The 24,335-nt window shown below is 34.7% G+C and overlaps 1 pseudogene; it reads left to right on the top strand.

The window, feature by feature from the left end:
- Window positions 1-23,387, top strand: part of LOC115272493 — a 75,708-nt pseudogene extending 52,321 nt beyond the window's left edge.
- Window positions 23,388-24,335: the final 948 nt, after the last annotated feature.

Raw genomic sequence — 24,335 nt, 5'->3', positions numbered from 1 at the left:
GCATGGGGTAAAACAACAGATAAAAACCCTGGTCTAGAAGTGCTCGTCCTGACCTTTGAAATTTGACATTAATCTTAACCTATGGCTTTCGGAAAAGTGCATGAAACTACCTCCAAATCATTTCCTGTCCTGTGTTCTCTTGTCCTCTTGTCGGCTCAAAAAGGTGTATTAGATAGCCTCGTGTATATGAACAATCTCTGGCATTAGCCTGGACTTCATTTTAAAATACAAAATCTCATATTTAAGAAAGTTTTCAATTCCAATTGTTTTTGAAGCATGCAATTCAGCTTCAGTGAGCCTTCAAATCTACTAATCCACCTGTCAAGAACTCTTTATCTCTGACTCTCTCCCTTTAGTTCAAGTCTCAGCTCAAAAAATGTTTCTTCTTTCTTGAAGCTTTGTCATGACCCTACTCACCTTGATATGGTTATGTTCTCCTCTGTGTGTTTATAGAATACTAATGTAATGGCCGTGCAAATGTGATATTTAAGCATGCTTTGCCCCTAAGCTAACTCTATGTACCTAGCATGTAGGCCTCTGTAAGTCATCAGATAATGTTAAATAAAAAAGGAAATATCAAAAGGTAATTTGATCTTATAAACTTACTCTGCATTATTTTCCATAGTTGATCTCATATAAAACATAAAACAAATTTTGAAACAAATTAGGAAAAATAAATCCTTGAAACACTAAGGAAGAGATTTTGTCTTGTCCTTCATAGAGCAGAAATGCAGGGATTTAGCAGGGAGATAAGGACATGGGTTCATCCACTGAAGCAATTTCTGGTCAAAAATGAAAAGGTTTTTCATTTCTTTAAAAATACTAGGCCAAGACTGCAATTCAGACACCTTGGTTAACTTATCTTAGCAGAGGTGCCTGAGGGTCTACGATTCACTTGAGATTCCTACTGTAGCTCGATTAAAAATAGACTAGAGAACCGAGAGTGATAAAAATGTTTCATTTTCTTCATTGGCTATGTAATAAATGTTTATTGGAGAGATTGAGGTATTTCCTTTAGAAGAAAAGTGATGGAAGTAATCATTTGGCTTACTATAGTCCTTCCAATGGAATTCTGGTATTTGGCTCCATGTTTTATGTTGTTCTTTGTGAACAGTTCGTAAGGAATAGTGAGATATTCCACAGGATCTTGCCAATAAAAAAAAAATAGAGTTGACCTCTGAGATTTAAGCTAATCAAAGCTGCAGACAATAGGATAATATGGAACATTTGCTTAACCCACTGGAACTACTGTCCAAATTATTAAATTGAAGGAAACAAGTTTCAAGGTGCCTGGGTGGCTCAGTCAGGTAAGCATCTGACTCTTGATTTCAGCTCAAGTCATGATCTCATGGTTTGTGAATTCAAGCCCCAATCAGGTTCTGCTCCCAGAATACAGAGCCTGCTTGAGATTCTCTCTCTTTGCCTCTCTCTCCACCTTTCCCCTGCTTGTGTGTGCTTGCTCTCGCTCTCTCTCTCTCTCTCTCTCTCTCTCTCTCTCAAAATAAATAAATAAACTTAAAAAAAACATAATCTAAGAAGAAGGAAGTGACCAACTTAGAAAATTAAGTTTAGACTATCCCCCATCTCTGAATTTTTTCTAATCTTTTACTCAACACAACTGTATCTCCTTGCTATTTTGACTTACCAAAGGCTCCAAGAAAATGAAAGTCCATGTATGTGAGTGTGTGGGTGGAGAGGAGCCTTGTCATCTGACTCCAATACAAGAATAAAGATCATCAGAGCCTTGCTAAGTCCTTCAAGTTAAAGTCCACCGTGAGGACTCCTGGAGCTGACATTTTGTGGGTGCGAACATCTCCTCTAACTTACTACTGCTGTGTCTGCTTTACCAACATCAGTTGCTTCTTTGATTTTCATCCTAAAACATGTATATGATTGCACCCCGTATATTTGCCTCTTTCTCTTTCAAGGCAAAAAAATTAGTAACTATCTACATGCAGTGATTACAATGCTCTCACCCTCCTAAAATCCAAGGCATTCATGTGATATTACAAGTGGGCTGAAATTTAGCTACTATGTTTCCAAAGTATAATTTGATACTCATGATCTGAGAGCTTACATCTAGCATGCTACAAATTGCCACATCTTTCAATAAACACACTAAAGAGAGAAACTGGGAGCCTAGGTGGGTTGGTCAATTGAGTGTCCTGACTCTTGATTTCAGCTGAGGTCATGATCTCACAGTTTGTGAGATGGATCCCCACATGGGGCTCTGCTTGGGATTCTCTCTATCCTTTCTCTCTGCCTCTCCCTCACTTTCCCTCTCTTCTTCTCTCAGAATGAATAAACTTTAAAAAAAAGTTTAAAAATTCACTTAACAGAATCATAGAATCAAAAGTCAAAATGGGACAATACAGTTATCTGATTTAACTTTCCCCCTGAATATTTAATCCTGTATACATTTCTTTGAATTGTAAACTGAGGCCTGAATCTTGAAGCACCAGTTACGGAGACACTGGGGTAGTCTACTGCATCAAAACCTCCGATTGTAAAAATGTGTATCTCTAAACCTTCCAACACCTGTTACCAAGTCATGACATAAGTTATACAGAATGTTAAATGTTTTTCTACAAGTGTACTCCCCAGGCCTGAACTTGCACTCATTTTTTAATTTGTTCCTTAAATAGTTTTGACACATCTCCAGCCTGATTTCTTTTGAATACACTTCATTTCATCTATGTGGTTCTCATAAAGAGCAGTTCCCTAATGATTGTATTATATCAAAGATGTTCTGAAAACAGGTACAAAGAAGAGTGGTATCTATTTTAAAAATTTTGTTTTAATTTAATAAGCTCTATTCCCAACACTGGGCTTGAACTCATGACCCTGAGATCAAGAATAGCATACTCTACTGACTGAGCCAGCCAGGCCCTACCTCCACCCCTCACCCTGAGTAGTATGTATTTTTATGTAATAGTCCCACTATTTATGCTGGCATCATTATTAAGTTGAGTGGGCAAAATTAGCACATTGTAACACTGATATTGCATTTATATCCAGTTGAGACCCCTAAGCATGATTCCTACTATGAACCGTGTGAGCCCTGTCTTCTACATGACACTGTTACATGGCACTTAGGTTGAGGGAGGTACCTTGTCTTTCCCCAGCCAGTTTACTTAACCATAATGTGATGAGAGAAATTATATTTCTGACTATTCTGAAAATTATCCATAGTGTCAATTCTGCTGTGTTAATTACCTATGGTCTTAAGAGGCCATACAAATGTAATCCACTGAGACAATCCTAATTAAGGAAGATTTTATGCTATTTGAGTTGTATTCTTTGTGATTTCCGGGCTAGAATACTACAATGACCAGTTTTGGAATCATTCCCTGAAACAGCTTAGTCTAGCAGCAGCCCCGGGATCAGGTTCTGGTCTTTAATGGAAATCTAACAGTGGTTAAGGTTTTCAGATCCTTGTTCTTGGTCACTGTGATCACCATGTTCTTCCCTTATGTCTAGAGGTTTAATTTCTATGCAGAAGAAATTCAGCTCAGAGTCTATTTTTCAGGGGGGTCTGCAATTTATCTTGAGGTATTTGGGTCTCTAAGATAATCATGAGTTGCATGATCATGCAATTAGAGTTGCATGATCATATGAATTCATGAACCAGATGGAGGACTTCTTGGCAGGTCTTGTGGTCTCTGCATGGTGTTTGTTATTTGGAGCAAAGAGAGACAGTGTGACAGAAAGATTAAGTGCTCAGATTCTGGAGGTAAACCGACTGGGATTTCAAATTCTAGCTGTGTCAGGTATTAACTTTCTGACCTTGGGGAATTTACTTAACTCACTGTGCCTTGGTATCTTTACCTTTAAATGGCTTAGAAACCTCACTGTGTCTCAGTTTTCTCATCCACAATGCACAATGTGGCTAACGTTCACATTGTGGACCAGGGAAAGGTTGTTGTTGTTGTTGTTTTGTTTTTTGGCAGAATAAATGGGAAAAAAATCCAAAAAGTGCTTAAAATTGCTTGTCACATCATATGAATATACATATATATATTTTGTTTTATCTCTGCTGTTCTATTTTCAGTATAGAGGCAAAATCTATCTCCTTGTGCGACTGTGTATGCACAGACACACAAAAACAGGTGTTAAGTTGTGAATGGAAGCAACGATGTCACTCATGCAAATCAACAGAATTTTACAGCATGTTTGGAGATCTTAAAACACACACACATATACACATGCACAATATTGTGTATGGCTTTGAATAAAAAAAGGAAAATATAACTTTACAACTCAGTCTAAAACATTTTTGGATATTTATCTTTAAAACAATTATATATATACATATGTACACATGTATGTGTGTATATATATATATATGGATGCATATATATGTGTGTATATATGCATATATATTTTCCAGGCAGCAAGATCATTGTTTCTGTAATATAGTCATACTGGAAAGAAAACATGGGCTTATGATTCAAAAACTGAGGCAAAACTTCACTACACAAATGTGAATGGGTAAGGGAGTCTCTATTCAAGGGTGTCACAATGGGAAAGACAGACCAGACATGCTGAACCCATCTTCACTGAAACAAAGAGAAGCATTTCTAAGAGCTGAGGTAGAAGCATTGCAGATCATTTATGTTTGCTAATTGGCCTCAACCAATGGAAAATTGAACTCTCTTGTATCTTCATGACAGGTGGTAGTTTCACAACTTGGAGCAAGGCACCCACCCAAATTAGGGTCCTCCCCCTCCCCCAAAGAGACTGGGAGATCGGGAGGAGCCCTATCTTCTTGGATGATTACATTTCAATGTGATAATTTCCAGGGCCTTGAGAAAAATAGACCTCAGTTGTAAATGACAAAAGACTTTGCAACACAGATTTATATGTCAAAGGAGGAAAGAAATAATTTACAAGGAAAGAGTTCTCTCAAGTAAATGCTTCAGGAATAGGAAAATTAGAGGCCTAGAGACAGGACGAAGCCTGCCCAAAGTTTCATCAAGCTGAGGGGAATGTTCAGGCACTCTTTTTCAACATTTAACTTGTAACTTGGATTATGAATACACCAGCAACAGGATCATCTTGGGCAAATTACTTAACCTTACTTACCTCAGCACTCTCTTCTCTGAAATGAAGATCTTACTACCTGATGCATTGAATTAATTGTGAAGATTTAAGGAAATACTGTAGGTAGGATAATAACACATTGTTTACTCAACATAGTAGTTGCTATTTTATTGCTGTCATTGTTTTTATTCCAGAGTACAACTGTATTTTCCCTACATAACATTGACCTCTCACTGTGAAATGTGACATCAAAAATATTTTTAAACAAAATTTAAAAAAATTTCAACCTAGTGTTTTGGCATTAAAAGCAACACAGCTATTATCTTCTTGCTAGTTAACCACTGACACAGTTGAGGTTCTGTTTTAAAAAAAACTTTGACCTACTTCAATAGCATTAAAATCTGACATTATAAACATACTTTTCACACTTAAATATGCATTCTCATTCTAATGAATAATTTTATGTTTTAATACATCATCGCTATTCTTCCTATATTTATATTTTTAGTACTGGGAAACACAGAATATCAAATCATAAAAATGTTAATGAAAATTAGAAGTGTCTATATCACCATCTGCTGCTTGCAAGGTTCACAGTTCCAAGTTAATAGTCAAATTCATTAAACAAAAAACAACTCATGAAAATGTGATGTTAAATTAATGATCCCTGTCTTATGAGGTAACTAGAGGAGTAAAACATGTTCTCTTTTTCAAGAATAGTTAGTACTAGCTTTTTGCTGTAAACAACCTTTTTCAAGAATCCAGCTGATAAATGAGAAAATAATTGACTTAAAAAGTATAAAATTTATTTAAGCATAGGATTGGATCCAATGTGTGTGGTCCCAATGTACACATGATTGCACAGTAATGAGCTTTCACAATATTTCTAAGTGGACAATTCATTGGAAAGAAGCAAGCAGGAAATATAATAAGGATCATCCAAATATATAGATCTTCCTGTTTCCCAAGCCTAAATCTAGGACCAGTTTATCCAGAGCACAGGTCTATATGGACAAGCAATAAAATCTTAGTATGTCCAATTAGAAATCTTTATTCCTTGAAAATATTTTATATGCTCATTTTTATAGATCCTTCTAGAGATATCATTTCTCAGTTTGTCAAATATGATCAAAATATTCTCATATTGAATAGCTCATTGATGCCTACTCATTTGATTCAGTGATTTGGAACTTAAGATTTGTCAACCATCAGTCTACTTCAGTGAATATTTCTAACTAGTTTTCAAGAACCCACTAGACTTTGAAGATGATTCCAATGAATGAACAGATATATTCTGAGACCGTATTCTTTTTCAGAATAGTTTACTAATTAACTTCAGAGGAATATAAAAGAAATTGTATACTCAGTGTGGTAGGTAGATTGACGACCTTCAAGTATGTCCATACCCTAATCTCCTGAACGTGTGAATATGGTACTGTAAATAGAAAAAGGATTTTGCAAATGTAATTAAGGATCTTGAAATGAGAAGATCATTCTTATCTGAGTGAGCTCAGTGTAATCATAAGAGCCCTTATAAGGGGAAAGTCATGAAAGTCAGAATCAGAGAAACACATGACAATGGAAGCAGAGGACAGAGTGATATAGAGAGTCATGAGCCAAGGAATGAAGTTGACCTCTAGAAGGTGGAAAAGACAAGGAAAGACATTCCTATTTAGAGCATCCAGAAGGAAAAAAAAAACAGCCCACTGACACCTTGACTTTAACCCAGTGATACTTTGACCTATAAAACTGCAATATAATAAATTTTCATTGTTTCAAGCTGCTAAGAAGTGTGGCAATTTGCTAGAGTAAAATATGATGATAATATACACTGTATTATCACCTATGTTTCTATTTCATCACACATATAGAAATCACAACCTAAAATAATGTATAAAATTAATTTTAAGGCAGTTAAAGGGAAAAAGAAAAGAATGTGTGTGGTCAGAGGTCACCAAGGTTTTTTGTAATATACATCATAAATGACACAGGGTTTGGTCAGAATTTCAAAAATTAAAAATACATAAATAGAATACCTGTTCATTTCACCAAATTTCACTAAACCATTCTACCTTCCATGCTATTTCATTTCCTACTAGACTGCTGGTATCCCAGATTGCATCTTTCAGGTACTAATCAACATTCTTTTCATCCATTTGTTCTCAGCATCTTCTTGGATGCCTTCTGTCCAAAAAGCTACTGGAATTCCGAGTTATGTTATTACCATAGCTTCTGCTATTCTGCATTACAACTCTGATGCCATTGCTAAGGATGTTGGTTCCCAGGACTACGTAAGCTAAAACAAAACAAAACAAAAAGACTCAAGTAGTAAAAGTGAAGTTGTCTTTTACTGAGACCTCACAGTTCTAGGGCCATTTAGATACTACAAAGCTTTTCTTTCCTAACTCCTGAACATTGCCAGTTGTCAAAAACTGAGTGAAAACATCTCCTTCAAGTTTTGACCTTGATCTATATTTGTACACGGCTAGGTTGGGAGTTTCTGGAGCTAGAAAGAGAAGGACGTATCTAACTCAGACATTGTGTTGTTCAGCCCATTCTAATACAGGTTGAAATTCAGCCCCAGAAATCAAGAAAACTCAATTCATCTTTGAACTAAACTTTTTCATGTACGTTAAATCCTTGAGCCTCCCATTTCTAATTATGATAGATATTCTTGCAGAAAATGACTATTTTATGAGAAGAAAAAAGCTGAATGCAAAAGAAAGCAAAAAGTATTGTGGCAAAAGGGACTCTTTAAAGGAAACAGGGCACTTGAGACCATCAGATTTTGAGGATGGAAGATCATAAAGATTATGGAGAAAAGGAAACTGGGAGAATGGATAATGACATTCTGAGAGTCCAGGATGTGGCTTGTTCTTAGAAAGAGGAGAGATAATAAATTTCCAGTGGGAGGATTTAAGCTAAGAAGCAGAAAAGTTAGCATAGCTTTGGGCTACCTCACAGGGTGAAGAAAGACAAATTAGAGTGTGAAGTTATCAAGAGAGCAAATCTGAAGGGCCAAGATTCTCAAGAGAGTAGTGCAAGCAAATAGACTGATCACTGTATTTTCTTTCATTTACCCATTAAATCAATACTCAGATCCATTGAAATAACTCTGGTAAAGATAAAACTCTAAAGATAAAATTTTCAATGCAGTTAAAAACAGAAGACACATTACCTTCAAAGAGCAACATAAGATTGATAATTGACTGATAAAATGATGGAAAACAGAAGGCATTTTTCAAATGGTAATAGCATAAACTTCTAATATAAAATCTTATAATCTTTAAAAGTAACCTTCAAAAGTAGAAAAGATACTGATCTCTTTAATTCACTTTGAAAGTTACTCTAATTTACTTTGAAATACATCAACATAAATAGAATACATTAATGACTGGGTTGGAGTTAAATGAATGGTAAGATAATATGATAAAGCCAATATAGTAAAACATTAATGGTTATCTAGGAAGTGGTTATTTTCACCATGAAAATCTGTCAACATTAATCTGTGTTTGAAAACATTCATAATAAAATACTGAGAAAAATGAAAGCATAAAAACTCTCCTAATGGATGAAAATATATGAGTAAGAAAACATCTGATATGAAAAGATGTTCAGTATATTAAGTCATCGATTCCAGTGAGCTACCACCCTAATTACTGAAGAATGACTAAAAATTAAAAAAGAAAAAGAGAACTGATAACACCAAGTGTTGGCAAGAATGTTCAGCAACAGAAATACTCATACTGCTAGTGGGAGTTTAAATTCATACATCCAGTAGTAATAGCTACTAAAGTCAGAGTTTTGTCTGCTTTAGCACCCAGTACTTCCACTTCTATGTGTCTACATATGTACAAGATATTACATACACACTATTGTTTTTTTAATTTTTTAATGTTTACTTTTTATTTTTGAGAGAGAGAGAGAGGCAGAGTGTGAGCAGGGGAGGGGCAGTGAGAGGAGACACAGAATCTCAAGCAGGCTCTAGGCTCCAAGCTGTCAGCACAGAGCCCAGCACAGGAGTCAAAGCCACCAACCATGAGATCATGTTCTGAGCCAAAGTTGGATGCTTAACCGACTGAGCCACTGAGGTGCCCCAACACACAATTGTTAAGAGCAGTAGAACTTATTATTAACCCAAACTGTAAACTAACAAATTCAAGAGATGTGTATTTCACCATCGGTTGAGAGAGCCAACAGTCTAGAAGTATAATCTTGTTTCAGCTTTATGACGGTATAATTAAGAAATCCATAAAATATTTAAAGTATACATCAAAAAATGGCAAGGACAGATAAGTCTATTTCTGACCCAAGTTGCAAAGATAAAAACATAAGAAGCTTCTCTCTCATGTGTCTAACAGGCCCATGAATTTAGCAGGACATCTACCCTGATACCCAGGGCCACAGTAACCGCTGGCTATTGATAAGCGAGGTGGACAGTTATACACAGGTCACTTAGGAAGCTGAAAACAGAAGCACAGGAAGCAAAGGACTTTATTTGCATTTATAAAAGAGAATGGAACTTGGAAAATAAAATTACCTATTCCACTGAAATCAATTCTCAAAAGGCCAGTAGAGTTGCCATGAATGGAAAGATATGCAAACAGGAAAGCATGAGGACAGGTGATATGTGAAAATACAGACTTAAATTAAGAGGTTGACAAGACGGTATTCTTGCCTGTGGAAGAATTTTTCCCTGGGGAAAGCCATACCAAGAGTAGAACAAATTGAGTAAACATTTATAAAATTGATTCAATTCATATCCCTGTCCTTTCAGAATCAATGACATCAGGGAGGTCTGTCAATACGTTGCTACTCAGATCCCTTGCACACTGAGACATGGTTTAACTATGATTGGATACATGCTTTTTGTACCAATAGAGTACAAGTTGCTTGTAGTGAGAGATCATACCAATTTTTTTGTAGGTGATCTGCAGTCAGTGCAAGGTATGTATGCACACAAAATGTGCTCATTGAATTGAAGATTGCAACTAAATGCAGAGCATTCCAAACATTGGAAGTACTGTAGCAAATTTCCCAAAGGCATTTTCTTATACAGGGAATGTTCAGTTATCTACTGGTGTTTTCTAATTGCCTTACCACACATTTCCTACTAGATTACCAGGAGTCCTGCTGAGATAGTACTGCCAGCAGCTACATATCTTGCCAATTTGTGTCAGAAAATGTTGAAATGTTGCCTTTTCAGTGAGGAACTAAACAGTAGGGCTGCCGAATAGTTACCATGGCAACAGAGTCCCTGGAAACTAAAAAGGGACTGACAAATTCCATTAGGAGGGATTAGAGGGCTGGATCTCCCAACAAAGATGAACTGATAAAGCCCCCAAGGCCAAGTACTTCTGTCTACTTCTACTTCTGTCTGAATCCTAAGGTTCTCTGTAATCAGAAGACTATCCTGACTCTGCCCAAAAAGAGGAGTCCAACTCTGAGCTCTAGCTGAGTCAACCTGTGTTGACTCAATCTGTGAACCACATGCCTCCTTCCCAGACTGCTCTCCTTGCTCCTGAAGATGAGATAGTAAGACTTTTAATCATTCAATTTACTCTGAACTCAATGACCCTCTCACCAACTGCAAGGGGCTTTCAATTTCTCTTGAATTGATATACAATTCAGGTTTCCAAGGTGACAAGATTTGAATCTATACTTCATAGGAATTTGAATTCTAATACTTCCAAGCTCAATAACAGTTCAGATCTCCTAACTTAGAAGTGAACTGGAGTTCTCTATCAGATGTCTAGCATATTGTGAAAGAGGCACAGCAATACTGGATCCCTGTGAAAATGCTGAAGGAAACTTAAGGATAGGAGTAAATAAATTACTTCTTGTTACATTATCTTTCCCTGAAAGCTTGTTCTTCTTTTCACGAGATAACAACAAACAAACACATTTTATATATGTTTGTCATGGCTTCTATTTTAGGTTTTTGAACTGGAGTTAATTCCAAAGGTTTGATTATTTTGTGACAACATTGATCTGGGTATTTATGATAGGTAAATTGTTGTGTAACCTTGGTATAGTTAAATAAAAATTTTTAGGGGGGCCTGGGTGGCTCAGTCAGTTGAGGGTCTGACTTGGGTTCAGGTCATGATCTCATGGTTTGTGGGTTCAAATCCCACATTGGGCTTTGTGTTGACAGCTCAGAGCCTGGACACTGCTTCAGATTCTGTGCCTCATTCTCTCTCTGCCCTTTCCTCGCTCATGCTCTTTCTCTCTCAAAAATAAATAAACACTAAAAAAATAAAATAAAATAATATAAAAAATAAAAAATTAAAGGCAATATGTCATTTTAGGCATCAGTACAATTTTATATAGATATAGACAGGTAAAAAGGTCATTTATGCTGACAAGGAATGCATATTATCTACAATAAGTAGAAGGTAAGTTGGGTACTAAATATAAAATAATACCATTCTTTAAAATAATGTCATATCATAAATATTCACCTGTATATACACTTATCTATAAGGAAATAAGGGAGTGTTTAACAGTCTTGGCATGGAATTGAGTGAATTCAAGTAGAAGAAGTCTTTATCTATTAAATGAATTGGACTAAGGGTGGATTTGAAATTATTATAAATAAGCCCATATTATTTTTTATGAAACATGTTTTTAAAACAAAATTCATTTTTATATGTTGAGTTTGCTGTTTCTTTTCTCACTGTTTAGATGGCTACTTAGATCATTAATTTGTTTAGTCTTCTTTTCTAAAGCAGGCATTTATAGCCATATGAATTTTAGTAAAAACTGGTGTCAGCTGCATTCTATAATAGTTTGTTTGCTTTGGTTAGTTCATTTTCACTTAAGCTTTTATCACAAAAAGTATAGAAATCATCAAGGTAGGCTCACATATCTTTATCAGAGTGTACTCACCAATGTAGATGGCACCAATATGAAGAAACATTATATAACAGGACACCAGAAGTTGTGTGTGTGTGTGTGTGTGTGTGTGTGTGTGTTTAGTAACAATTGCTCACCCTAACAACAATACTATCATAATTTTTAAGTACTTATATTAGTTTTGCCTGATGTAATTTTATTTTACAAATAGAATAATAGACCATGACCTATTTGTGTCTGGCTACTTTTGCTCAATATTATACTTGTAAGTCCTCCATTTTGTTTTGTTTAGTTGAAGTTCATTTACTCTTGTTGATGTGTAGTATATCATTGCATGAATATGGCACAATTTTTCATTCATTCTGTTCTGATAAGCATTAGAGTATTTTCAGTTTGAACTATTACAAATAATCCTTCTGAGAGCATCTGAGCGTGTGTACATTTAAGACCATATGTAGGGGTGCCTGAGTGGCTCAGTCGGTTAAGCGTCAGGCTTCCGCTCAGATCATGATCCACAGTTCTTGGGTTCAAGCCCCGTGTCAGGCTCTGTGCTGACAGCTAGCTCAGAGCCTGGAGCCTGTTTCAGATTCTGTGTCTCCCTGTCTCTCTGACCCTCCCCTGCTCATGCTGTCTCTCTCTGTCTCTCAAAAATAAATAAAAAACATTAAAAAACCATATGTAGACATATGTCTAGTGGATATATGTAGAAGTAGATTATACAATCAGAGTTAGTAGATACTAAGAAACAATTCTCCAAAATATCTATACCAATTTATAGTTCTACTATTAATTTAGGAGAGCTCTAGTTGTTCTACATCCTTATCAACATTTGGTAGCATTTGAAAATTTTTTAATTTTACCATTTTAGTAAGTGTGTAGTGATTTTCAATTGTAACTTTAAATTGCACATTCCAAAGGCTGATATGATTAACATTTTCTATTTTTATTACACTTTCATATACCCTATCTTGTAAAATGCCAACTAATGCTTTTGCACATTTTTCTTTCAGTTGTTGCTTTTTTTTGTAGTAATAGGTAATGGATATGAATATAAACCCTTTGTTCAGTATGTACATTGAAAATATTTTATTCTATTAGGCAACTTGACTATGACTCACTTAATGATGCCATTTAATGCTCTGAAATTTTTTATCTTAAAATTGTATTAGTTATTTTTTTCCATTTATGGTTAGTTCCATTAGAACCTTTTTTTTTTTTTAATATCCACTCCAAGAATATTCTGAGCTAATTTTCTAAAATTTGCTGTATAACTTTTTGATAAACAATTCTGGGATTAGTTTTGTGAACTGTGTAAAATAATAGTGCATTTATCTTTTTTTCTCTGTGAATGTCCAATCCATCCATTTATGCAAAGATCATCCTTTCCTCACTGTACTGACTATCACCTGGTCATGAAACAGATGACCAGATGTGAATGGAATCATTTTCAGTGCTTCTAAATACTTTCACCAGGTTTGTCTGTTTTTCTGCTGGTACTACACCACCTTTATTAATGTGTATCTATAATGTGTCTTACACCTGGTGCCCTAGAGCTAACAAACTTTGTTTAGCTTTAGGATGTTGTCTAAATATTGCCCTTTGCATTTACATATAATTTCCTGGTGTCAATTTGTTAATTGCCACAAAAACCAAGAAACAAATGTGTTAGAACTTTAACTGAAGTTGCTTGCAATCTCTAGATCAACTTAAAGAGTACTGACATCATTATAAAAATTAGTCTATCAATTTATAGTCATGTATTGCTTCATCTTACTTAATCTTTTTTTTTTCCTCATTTTTTGGACTTTTTAATATTAATGCCTTGTTCATTTTTTGTTAAATAATTTTCAGTTAATTGCTGAAGTTTTTGTTACCATATGGTAACTTTTATATTTTTTCAGCCCATTCTCTTTCCTCACATAAAAAAATAGTTATTAAAAAGAGAACTTATATTGAATGATTGTGATAAGTTAATTTACTAATTTAAATACTTGTTTTCTGAAAAATCCTCAAATTTATAAGTTTATTATATGGGAATTTCTTTTACTATTTGCATTCCAGTTATTACTCTATTTTTTATCTTCTTTTAACACTGGCTGAACAGAGCAGGAGCTAGAGGGCATTTGTGTTTTGCTTCCAGTGTTACAGGGCATACTGTATATTTCTATTTAATTCACTGAGTTTTTATTTAGTTTTGTGTGTGAATATGTGTGTGTATGTAAAAGAAAGATGTTCCCCTTATTTTCAATTTTGCTGAATCTTATAAGAAATTTTTTTCACATGCTTTGTTTATATTTATTGCAATTATCATAAATTTTTTTCTTCAATTGTGGTGAATTATAATTTGTGATTTTCTAATGATAAATTGTCCTTGCTTACCTAAGTAAACCCTAATTGTTAATAAAGTTTATTTTATCATATTAGATTGGCTAATATTTTATTAAGAAAATTTTCATCTACATTCATGTACATTCAAGAGAAAATTTTATTTACTTGCTGTATCTTTTCAAAGTTTAAAAAGCAAGTTTGTGTTGGTCTTATAAAAAAGGGTTGGGAATTGTTTTTGCTTGTTCTAGAACAGTTTATTAAAGAGTTCGATTCCTCTGTTAAAATATTTGGAAAACAAAAACTGGTAAAACCATCTGATCTGTCTTTATGGAAAAATTTTCAATGATGATTTAATTTACTCGACACCAGATAATTCAGATTTTTTTCCCTGCTATCATCTTTGTAAAGTTGTATTTATCAAGAAATCTATTCGCTTTCTCCAAATTGTCAAATACTGTGTAATGAATAAAATGTTCATAATATATATTTAACTTTACTTCTATACATATTATCTTAACTTATGATGGAGTTACATCCCAATAAACCCATTGTTAGTTGAAAATATAATTAAGTCAGACATGCATCTAGTGCATCTAACCTACTGAATTAGCCTAGCCTACCTTCAACATGCTCAGAATACTTCCATTATCTTACAGCTGGGCAAAATCATCTAACACAAAATCTGTTTTGTAATAAAGTGTTGAATATATCAAGAAAGTGGTTGTACGAGTACAGAACAGGTACAACAGTTGTTTATCCTCATGATTGTGGGGCTTACTGGGAGCTGGGGGTCACCGCCTCTGCCCAGAATCAAGGCAGAGCATCTTATTATATCTGCAGCCTAGGAAAAGATCAAAATACAAAATTCAAAACAGGTTTTATACCAAATATCACAACTTGAAATATTGTAGGCTGAGCCATTGTAGTAAGTCAAGGATCATTTATATAATTTTAAATGATTCTATAATTTTCATTTTTGCTACTGACATTTTTTCTTTTATTACTGTTAATTCCTCTTTCAAGTACTTATTATTTTTTATATTTTTTTCAAAGAATTATTTTTTTGTTGAATTTCTGTTATTTCTTTAACATCTTATTGATTTATTATATAATGTTTTAACTTCTAATTTATGTCATTTTTACTTGCTGATTTTTTTCTAGCCTCAGATATAAGGATTTAGATAATTATTTTTTTTCTTTTTTGAAGTTTTTATTTAGTTAACATAGAGTGTAATAGGTATAGAATTTAGTTCTTCATCACTTATATACACTTATTTCTCTTTTATATTGTATCTCTAAGTCCATACAGTAAGTCTATACATTAGCTGATTCACACATTTTTACCTATATCTTAATTATCATTCATTTAAAATATTTGCTAATATCTGCTCTGACACACATTATTTAGAAATATGTTGTCTAATTTCTGCTTAGTTGATATTTTTCTATTATTTTTATTGATTTTTATTTAGCTTAGATGCATTGTGGTTATAGATTTACCATGAATATTCCCAAATGTTTAAAATTTATTGAAATTTTCTTGGACATTTTCTGGCCATTTTGGTGATTATTCAATATAAACTTAACACTATGGTATTTGTCATTTACTGTTCACATTATTTTTTATGTGACAATTAGGTTGTCAGATACTTAGATTGTTTAAGCTTTTTAACCTTATAGAAATTTTGTTTGCTTTTTCTTCCAGTTTATATTTGTTAAAAATACGTCAACATGATTATGAGTCAATTTTCCTTTTTCTTCACTTAATTTTTGCTTTATATGTGTTATTTAGTGCATAGACTTAGAATTATGACATCTTCCTCTTAAATTCCTTAACAGTTACGAAATCCCCTTTATCCCTAAGGACGTTTTGTGCATTAAAATCTATTTCATGTGATATTAATGTAGTTGTACCAAATTGCCTTTGATTTTCTATACAGCATTAAAAAAAGTTCTCAAGCTTAGATTTAAAGTGTACAATGGAGTATTACATGGCAATGAGAAAGAATGAAATATGGCCATTTGTAGCAAAGTGGATGGACCTCGAGGGTGTCATGCTAAGCGAAATAAGTCAGGCAGAGAAGGACAGATACCATATGCTTGCACTCATAGGTCTAACAGGAGAAACCTAACAGAAGACCATAGGGAGGGGAAGGGGGAAAGAGAGTTGAGGAGAGAGAGGGACGCAAATCATGAGAGACTATTGAATACTGAAAATGAACGGAGGGCTGAAGGGGGAGGGAGAGGGAGAAAGGGGGTGATGGTCATGGAGGAGGGCACTTGTGGGGAGAAGCACTGGGTGTTATATGGAAACCAATTTGACAATAAACTATTATTAAAAAAAAGAATTCTAAGACATTAAAAAAATAAAATAAAAATAAAGTGTAACAAGCTTATGAGGTATGTTAACAATAAAAATACAAAGAGGAATTTGTACTTTTATTCAGCCTTCAAAATGAGTCATTTACATGGGGTATAATATATATTTACATTTATTATAATCACTGATACTGTTGTTTTCTTTTACCTTCCTATTATTTATTCCCATATGTGTGATTTGGTTTTATGTTCCTTTTTTCCCTTCTCTTTTGAATTAATCATGCATTTATCTCTTTTAAAATTCTATTAAATTATCATTTACACATTGTTTAATTCTTCTCTAAACTATTACTATGATGATTGTAACATCAACCATTATCTTATTACAGTCTAATAAAAATAATAATTACATCTTTCTCAATTCTGCTAGAGCCCTAAATCTATTAAATTATATCTATAATATGCATCTTTTATTTACATGAATTTCAGTTCTATATAGGGTTAACCTCATCAGGACAGTAAAAATATTGTTCATTTTAATTTTTTTCAGTTATTCATTTTTTGTAATATTTATTTATTTGAGAGAGAGAGAGAGAGAGAGAGAGAGAGAGAGAAAGAGAGAGAAAGAAGCAAGCAGTGGAGGGGCAGAGAGAGAGGGAGACACAGTATCCAAAGCAAGTACCAGGCGGAGCTGACAGTACAGAGCCCAAAGCAGATCTTGTACCCATAAGCCTTGAGAACATGAACTGAGCCGAAGTTGAATGCTTAACCAACTGAACCACTCAGGCACCCCTAAGTTATTCATTTTTAAACTAAACTTATTTATATTTGGCCATTTATATACTCTTATCAGTCTTCTTCATTCTCCTAATATCCATCTTTCCATTGCTATCTCTTGACTATAATCTGAAATATTCCTTTCTTTACATGTTAGCCTGATTGCTTACAATTTCCTTCTATTTCTTATCTTTACTTTTGAGAATTTTTCTTCTAAGTATAGATTACTAGGTTGGTTGTTATTTTTTCTTAGTACATTAAATATGCTATTCCATCATCACTGGTTTCCACTGTTTCTATTAAGAAGTCGGCATCAACAAATATTTCTTTCTTTGATAGTAATGTATTTTTTCTTCCCTGTATCCTTTCAAGATTTTCACTTTATGTCACTTTTCAGCAGTTTTATTATTATGTGTATAAGTGAGGTACTTATATGTGCATGTCTGTGTCTGTGTGTTATATTGCTCTGGTTTGCTGCCCTTTTGAGTCTGTGTATTCATGTCTTCCACTCATTTTAGAAAACTGCTCTTTGTATTTTCATGTTTTCCTTTTTCTCCACTTTCTCTATCTTTTCTCCATAGAACATGAATTGCATGTATGTTAACACATTTGACTATGTCCCATATGTCTCTCACACTTTTATATTTTAAAAATTTTCTTGTTATGTTCCAAGTTGAGTGTTTATACTTGAATTCCAATATCCAGTTCACTGGTAGGTTTTTCTTTATTGTTTTTTTCCCTCTTATAATTAGTCATTGTATTATCTCAACAATATGATTTATCTCAACCATAAAAATTATCTATTAAGTTTTAGAAAGATTCAGTCTACAGATGGTTTATCCCTATTTTACTTGCATGATTCTTTCAAGGCTAAGGGTTCTTATCTCTCAGTCCTACATTCTTGGGTTCCCAAGTCAGCTCTTCAGCTTCCCAGCCCATGAAATTTCAAGTTTTATAAATATCTCTAGGAGAGACTATATTTATCATGAAGCAGGACTTCACCCCATGATTATCTTTTTCCTCCTAAGCACTGAAGATAGTGTACTCTCATATATATTTGGCTTAGTTATCCAGCCCTGTATCCAACCCAAGAGCTGAGAATTAGTTTCAAATTTTAGACCACTGAAAGGTTCATGTATCAATCTAGCCTGAGTTTCTGCAAAATGCATTACTGGATTATCCTTCCGTCTTTGGAAATTATCTTGTCTGGAACAACCTTTATTCTCAGCCTCCATGCAGAACCAGCCAATGTTACAAGGAAAGCAAACACAACTAACTGGTCATCCTCAACTCCTGACAACACAGTTCTTTTCTTTTATGTTTACTTATTTTGAGAAAGAGAGAGAAGGCATGGGTGAACAGGAGAGGGGAAGAGATTGTGAGAAAGAGAGAATCCGAAGCAGGGTCCATGTTGTCAACACAGAGCCAGACAGGGGGCTCGATCTCACAAAGTATCTCACAAATTGTGAGGTCATGACCTGAGCTGAAATCAAGGGTGGGTCACATAACCAGCTGAGCCATCCAGGCACGCCCAACACAGTTTTTTTCTGTGAATTTTAGTTCACGTAGGCCTTATTGCCTCCAAAGTTCTCCAATGCCTTTAAAAATATGGTTTTGTAATTTATTTAGCTCGAAGTGACAGGAGCATTACTGTGCTTCAAACTGCAAACTGCTGCATCTTAACCTGGAAACATTTCTGTGTAGTTGTTTGACCAAATTCCAGATAAAAACTATATAGTCCATTTGGTACATACCTTCTAGATAAGGTTTAATTTTCTTCTGGCAGGCAGCTTGGTTAGAAGTAGGTTACCGTAATCTTCTCAGAAATTAGGTGCTTAAAATTTATTTTCAGTGACAACTGATTTATCTCCAGTCCAGTTGTACCCGTTGGATATGGTCTTTTGGATTCTAGTAGAAAATCCTGGGTGTTTCCCGAGCCTCTCTAATATGACAGAAGCTCATATAGTTTATTCTACCAGTCTTCTGATTCGATGAGGGTACAGTTTGGACTCTCAGATGTTCGGCCTCGGATTTCTGCTTAGCTTCTCAGCGCAAGACCCATCCCCACCTCCAACAACCTCCCCTGCCAACCCCCCGGGAAATTGGAAAATTACTTTAATAGGAAAAGTGTTTCCAAATGTCTGGCTCATTTTCCTTAGGTTGTTTTCTCTCTCAGAATAATAAATTAATAATTCTTTGTTATGGTATGCTCTCAACTATAATTTTTGTCTTTTTTTCCTCCCAGCTTGGCTAGTTGTTCTCAGTGAATGAATTGGTACATAAGAAATTATGGTGCTGCTTCCAAATTAATTATCATGTATGTGAATTCTATTTCTACTTTTAACTACACAAGACATTATAAGTATAGTAATCATGGGTTTGGGGGGGTTTTTTGCCTATCCTACATGGTTTTTTTTTCTCTTTTCCCCCCATTCTTTCTCTTCATCTCTTTTATTTGTTTCCATGATAAACCTTTAAAATTCCCTTTAGCATAGCTATACTGTTAACTGATTCCCTGCAAATAAAAGAGAACACATGCATAATTCTCTTCAATTATTCACAGAATAACCTATGGATAAAAATGAGTGCTGCTCAACTTAACATAACATAAAATTATATTTTAATCAATAAAGCAAGGTACTAGCCCTTTTGTTCACAGATGATGTAAAATATTTATAATTGTTAATTTATAAATTGTTACATTTTAGGTCAATGGAAATAAATTTATAATCCATTTGATTAAAGGAGTTTATAGGTGTTTGTGCAAAATGACTGTGATTTCTTTGAATCAAACTGGAAATAAAAGAATTAAAACTAAAAAGAAAATGATTTACTTAAAAAGAGAAACACTGAATTCTTAGCATGGTGGATTTTACCATATACGTTTTTTCTTTCTTTCTTTTTTTTTTTTTGAAATTTATTTTGAAGCCTAGCTCCATTATTCATGAGAAAGAAATCACTTCAAAATTTGCCCTACAAGGAGTTCTGACCCTTCTCATTAACCTTTTTTCTCTCCCTCAATCTCAGCCTTCACACATTTGAACAGATCTATGATGTTATTAATGCATGTTATCCTCAAAATGAAATGTCATAATCCACTTAAAATTCTTCTCGATTCACATCAAACTCAGTCAGCATCTCTGTGCAACAGAACTCTTAAGAATTAGAAATTGAATTTGTATGTGGGTTCTACGCATTTTTAAAACAATCCAGTAAGTACAAGGAGTATATAATACTTATATAGGATGTAAAAATAAATTAAATTCAGTTGTCAAAAGTCCTCTTTAACCTAGTAATTTTCTGCAAACTTTTGTAGTTGCTATAGATACAATTAATTGGCACTCTGTGCCTTAACAAAATAAGAGGAGATTTTTAAAGCCATGTGAATAACTAATGTCCTTGTAAATCAAGCATAATTTCCTTATATTAATTGTAGCTAAATGAGTCTGAATTTACAGGTTGTTACTGACATTATAAGAAAATCTTAGAAACCACAAAACACAGCAAAAGAAAAAAGTATTCCAAATGACTTTGGATCAATCTACATCCTATGGACAAAAAATACTCACTACTTAGTGGGCTGCTGACTCTGCAGTGCTGCCATGCATTTCATTTCAATGACCATACAATTTTGGCATCAAAATATATTTATCAATTAGTAAAGGATGAACAGTTTTTGATAATCTTGGGTTTGTCAATGACAAGAGAGAGATGATATAAAAAAAAAGTAACACATATAACAAAAGTCTCTTAAAGAGAAATAAATATATATCTAATAAAAACTTAATTTAGCCCTGGCAGATTTAGCATGCTTCTTTACTCCTCAAAAATGTTACATAAGACATGAATAGACACTTTTCCAAAGAAGACATCCAGATGGCTAACAGACACATGCAAAGATGCTCACCATCACTCATCATCAGAGAAATACAAATCAAACACAATGAGAAAACATCTCACACTTGTCAGAATGGCAAAAATTAATAGCCCAGGAAACAATAGATGTTGGTGATGATGTGGAGAAAGGGGAGCCTTTCCACTAGTGGTGGGACTGCAAACTGGGGCAGCCACTCTGGAGAACAACATGGAGGTTCCTTAAAAAATTAAAAATAGAACTACCCTACGACTCAGCATTTGCACAACTAGGTATTTGTCCAAAAAATACAAAAATGATGATTCGAAGGGGCACATGGATCCTAATGTTTATAGCAGCACTATCAACATTGCCAAATTATGGAAAGAGCTCAAATGTCTACCAACTGATAAATGGATAAAGATGTAGTACACACACACACACACACACACACACACACACAAATGGATTACTACTTGATGATCAAAAAGAATGAAATCTTGCCATTTGGAACAATGTTGATGGAACTAGTGTATATTATGCTAAGTGAAATAAGTTAGTCAGAGAAAGACAAATATCATATGATTTCACTCATATGTGTAATTTAAAAAACACAACAGATGAACATAAGATAAGGTAAAGAAAAATAATATAAAAACATAGAGGGAGGCAAATCATACGGGACTCTTGAACATAGAGAACAACCTGAGGGTTGCTGGAAGGGAGGTGTGTGGGTGCATGGGGTAAATAAGTGGGTGACAGGCATTAGGAAGGACACATGTTGGGTTGGGATGAGCCCTAGGTATTATATTTAAGGGATGAATCACTAGGTTCTACTCCTGAAACCAATAGTAAGTACACTGGCTGTTAACTAACTTGAATTTAAATAAATAAATTGGAAAAAACGTTGTATAACTAAGGTAGAATGGGAATGAATTGCGAGGGCATACTTTGTACTGGAACACCATTGTAGGGTGGAGCAGGCCCTAGAGGAACACACCCACTTGGGGTGTTGAAAGGAACTTTTGATAGCATGGGAGATAAAAGACTAGGCATAAGGCAGCTTAATCCTGAAAGAACACAGAGTAGAATCACAGATAACTGTCAGCAGTCAGTACATAAGAAGACAGTGATCTGGAAATATGAGACAAATAAAATTCCAGGGGAAAATATAAGAGACATGGTATTGGCAGAACTGTAAAACGTTACTCGTTCTAGAAAACCAAGTACAAGACTATGTTTGATAAGATGTATCTCTGACACATGAAGGAAATCTCAGTCTGAGACCCGGAATAAGATCAAGACTGGAGTAACAACAAGTCTGACTTAAAGTTGAGAGTAAAAAATTTCTGAGCTAACCAGGGAGAGTCCACAGAGCCTTCTTCTGTGTTCCCATTAAAATCTAAAGGAAACTTTCACAACATCCAAAGCCGCTGATGTCTTACAAATGAAGGAACCAGAGTCCTCAAATTCCTTGCAGCAGGAACTCACTCAGGTTGCATCAATTTGAATTTTGAATGGAACAGTACATCTACAAGGATAAGTGCTGGTATTATATCATGAATCTGAAGACAACCTGGGATCATCTTTCAGCAGCTCATGCTATTTTTTGCCATGTAAAACCCAGAGCATGTCAGCATCCTATCACCCAGGAGTACAAACCAGAGAGCTGTGATGAAGTTTACTGCTGCTATTGGAGCCACTTCTATTGCTGGCTATTTGATTCCTGGAACCTTCACTAATCAGATCCAGTCAGCCTTCCAGGAGCCAAGATTTCTGGTGCTTACTGATCCTGGGGCTGACCACCAGCCTCTCACAGAGGCATCTTATGTTAACCTGCCTACCATCACTCTGTGTAACACACACTCTCCTCTGTACTATGTGAACATTGTTATCCCTTGCATCAACAAGGGAGCTCCTTCAGTGGATCTGATGTGGTGGTTGCTGGCCCAGAAGTTCTGAGCATGTATGACACCATTTCCTGTGAAGTAGAGGTCATGACTGATCCCTACTTCTACAGAGATACTGAAGATACCAAAAAGGAAGAGCAGGTGAAAAGGCTGTGACCAAGGGTGAATTTGCTCCAACTCCTGAGGTCACTGCTACCCAACCTGAAGTTGCAGACTGGTCTGAAGGCCAGCAGACACCCTCTGTGCCTATTCAGGAGTTCCCTACTGAAGACTGAAGTGCTCAGCCTGTGACTGAAGACTAGCCCGCAGGTCCACTGCTCAGGCCACTGAATGGATAGACAACCACTTAGTGGTCTTAAGCTGCGCTTCCACAAAGGCAAACCAAATGGAAATAAGTCTGATGGAAAATCAATGGTTTCTTATAAAAAAAAATTGAGAATGAAAACAAAACAAAAACATAAAATGAAAGTAATGCTAATTTTCTAAGAATATCACCTTAATCCCTTAGACTCTTTAAATAAATGAATAAATGTCAATGAGCAGAACAATTTAGAATAAGGTACAGTTATGTTTTTAATTATTTTGGCTTTCACTTTTATTTTTAGGCATATAAATTTATGAAGGTAACTGATACAGAAAGATTATAAAGAGGACACATTATTCCCTAAGGACTTCCACAAACTGTGAAAATACAGTCAAGAGTTATGTTGCAACAGAACAAAGAAAAGTGTAGACTTTTATCTCATATTCCAAGGAATACAAATGAATAAAATATCATCAGGAAGAGAATGATTGGCAGGAAGAATTTTTATCTACGGAGGCATAAGTCTGAACTCTATAAAAATCTAAATGTAGAGTTGTTTTCAAGAGCAGTCACAGTGCCTGGGGCACAAAAGAGTTAAATATTTTAGTAACAGGAAGAGCTCTTATCCATAATCACATATACCTAGTTACTTACCTGTCTGGTATATTGATTGATTTTAAATGGACATGGACAGGCAATTTTCTGAGGGACAAATGGAAGTGACCAATTAATACACTCTCTCACACATGCACACAACTTTAACCTCTACAATAATTAAATTATACTGAAAATTTATTTTTATCTATGGATATAACAAAGTGAATGGCAATATAAAATTATAAGCTGTGCACATAGAGGCATATTCTTGTCAGTAGATATATAAACTGCTACAATCCCAAAGAAATCAAGTTGACAGTTAAAGAAAGAACTGTCAGATGTTGATGTT

The sequence above is a fragment of the Suricata suricatta genome, chromosome 11, assembly GCF_006229205.1.
Source record: "Suricata suricatta isolate VVHF042 chromosome 11, meerkat_22Aug2017_6uvM2_HiC, whole genome shotgun sequence".
In the NCBI taxonomy this organism is placed as follows: domain Eukaryota; kingdom Metazoa; phylum Chordata; class Mammalia; order Carnivora; family Herpestidae; genus Suricata; species Suricata suricatta.
This window is presented reverse-complemented; position numbering and strand designations above follow the sequence as displayed.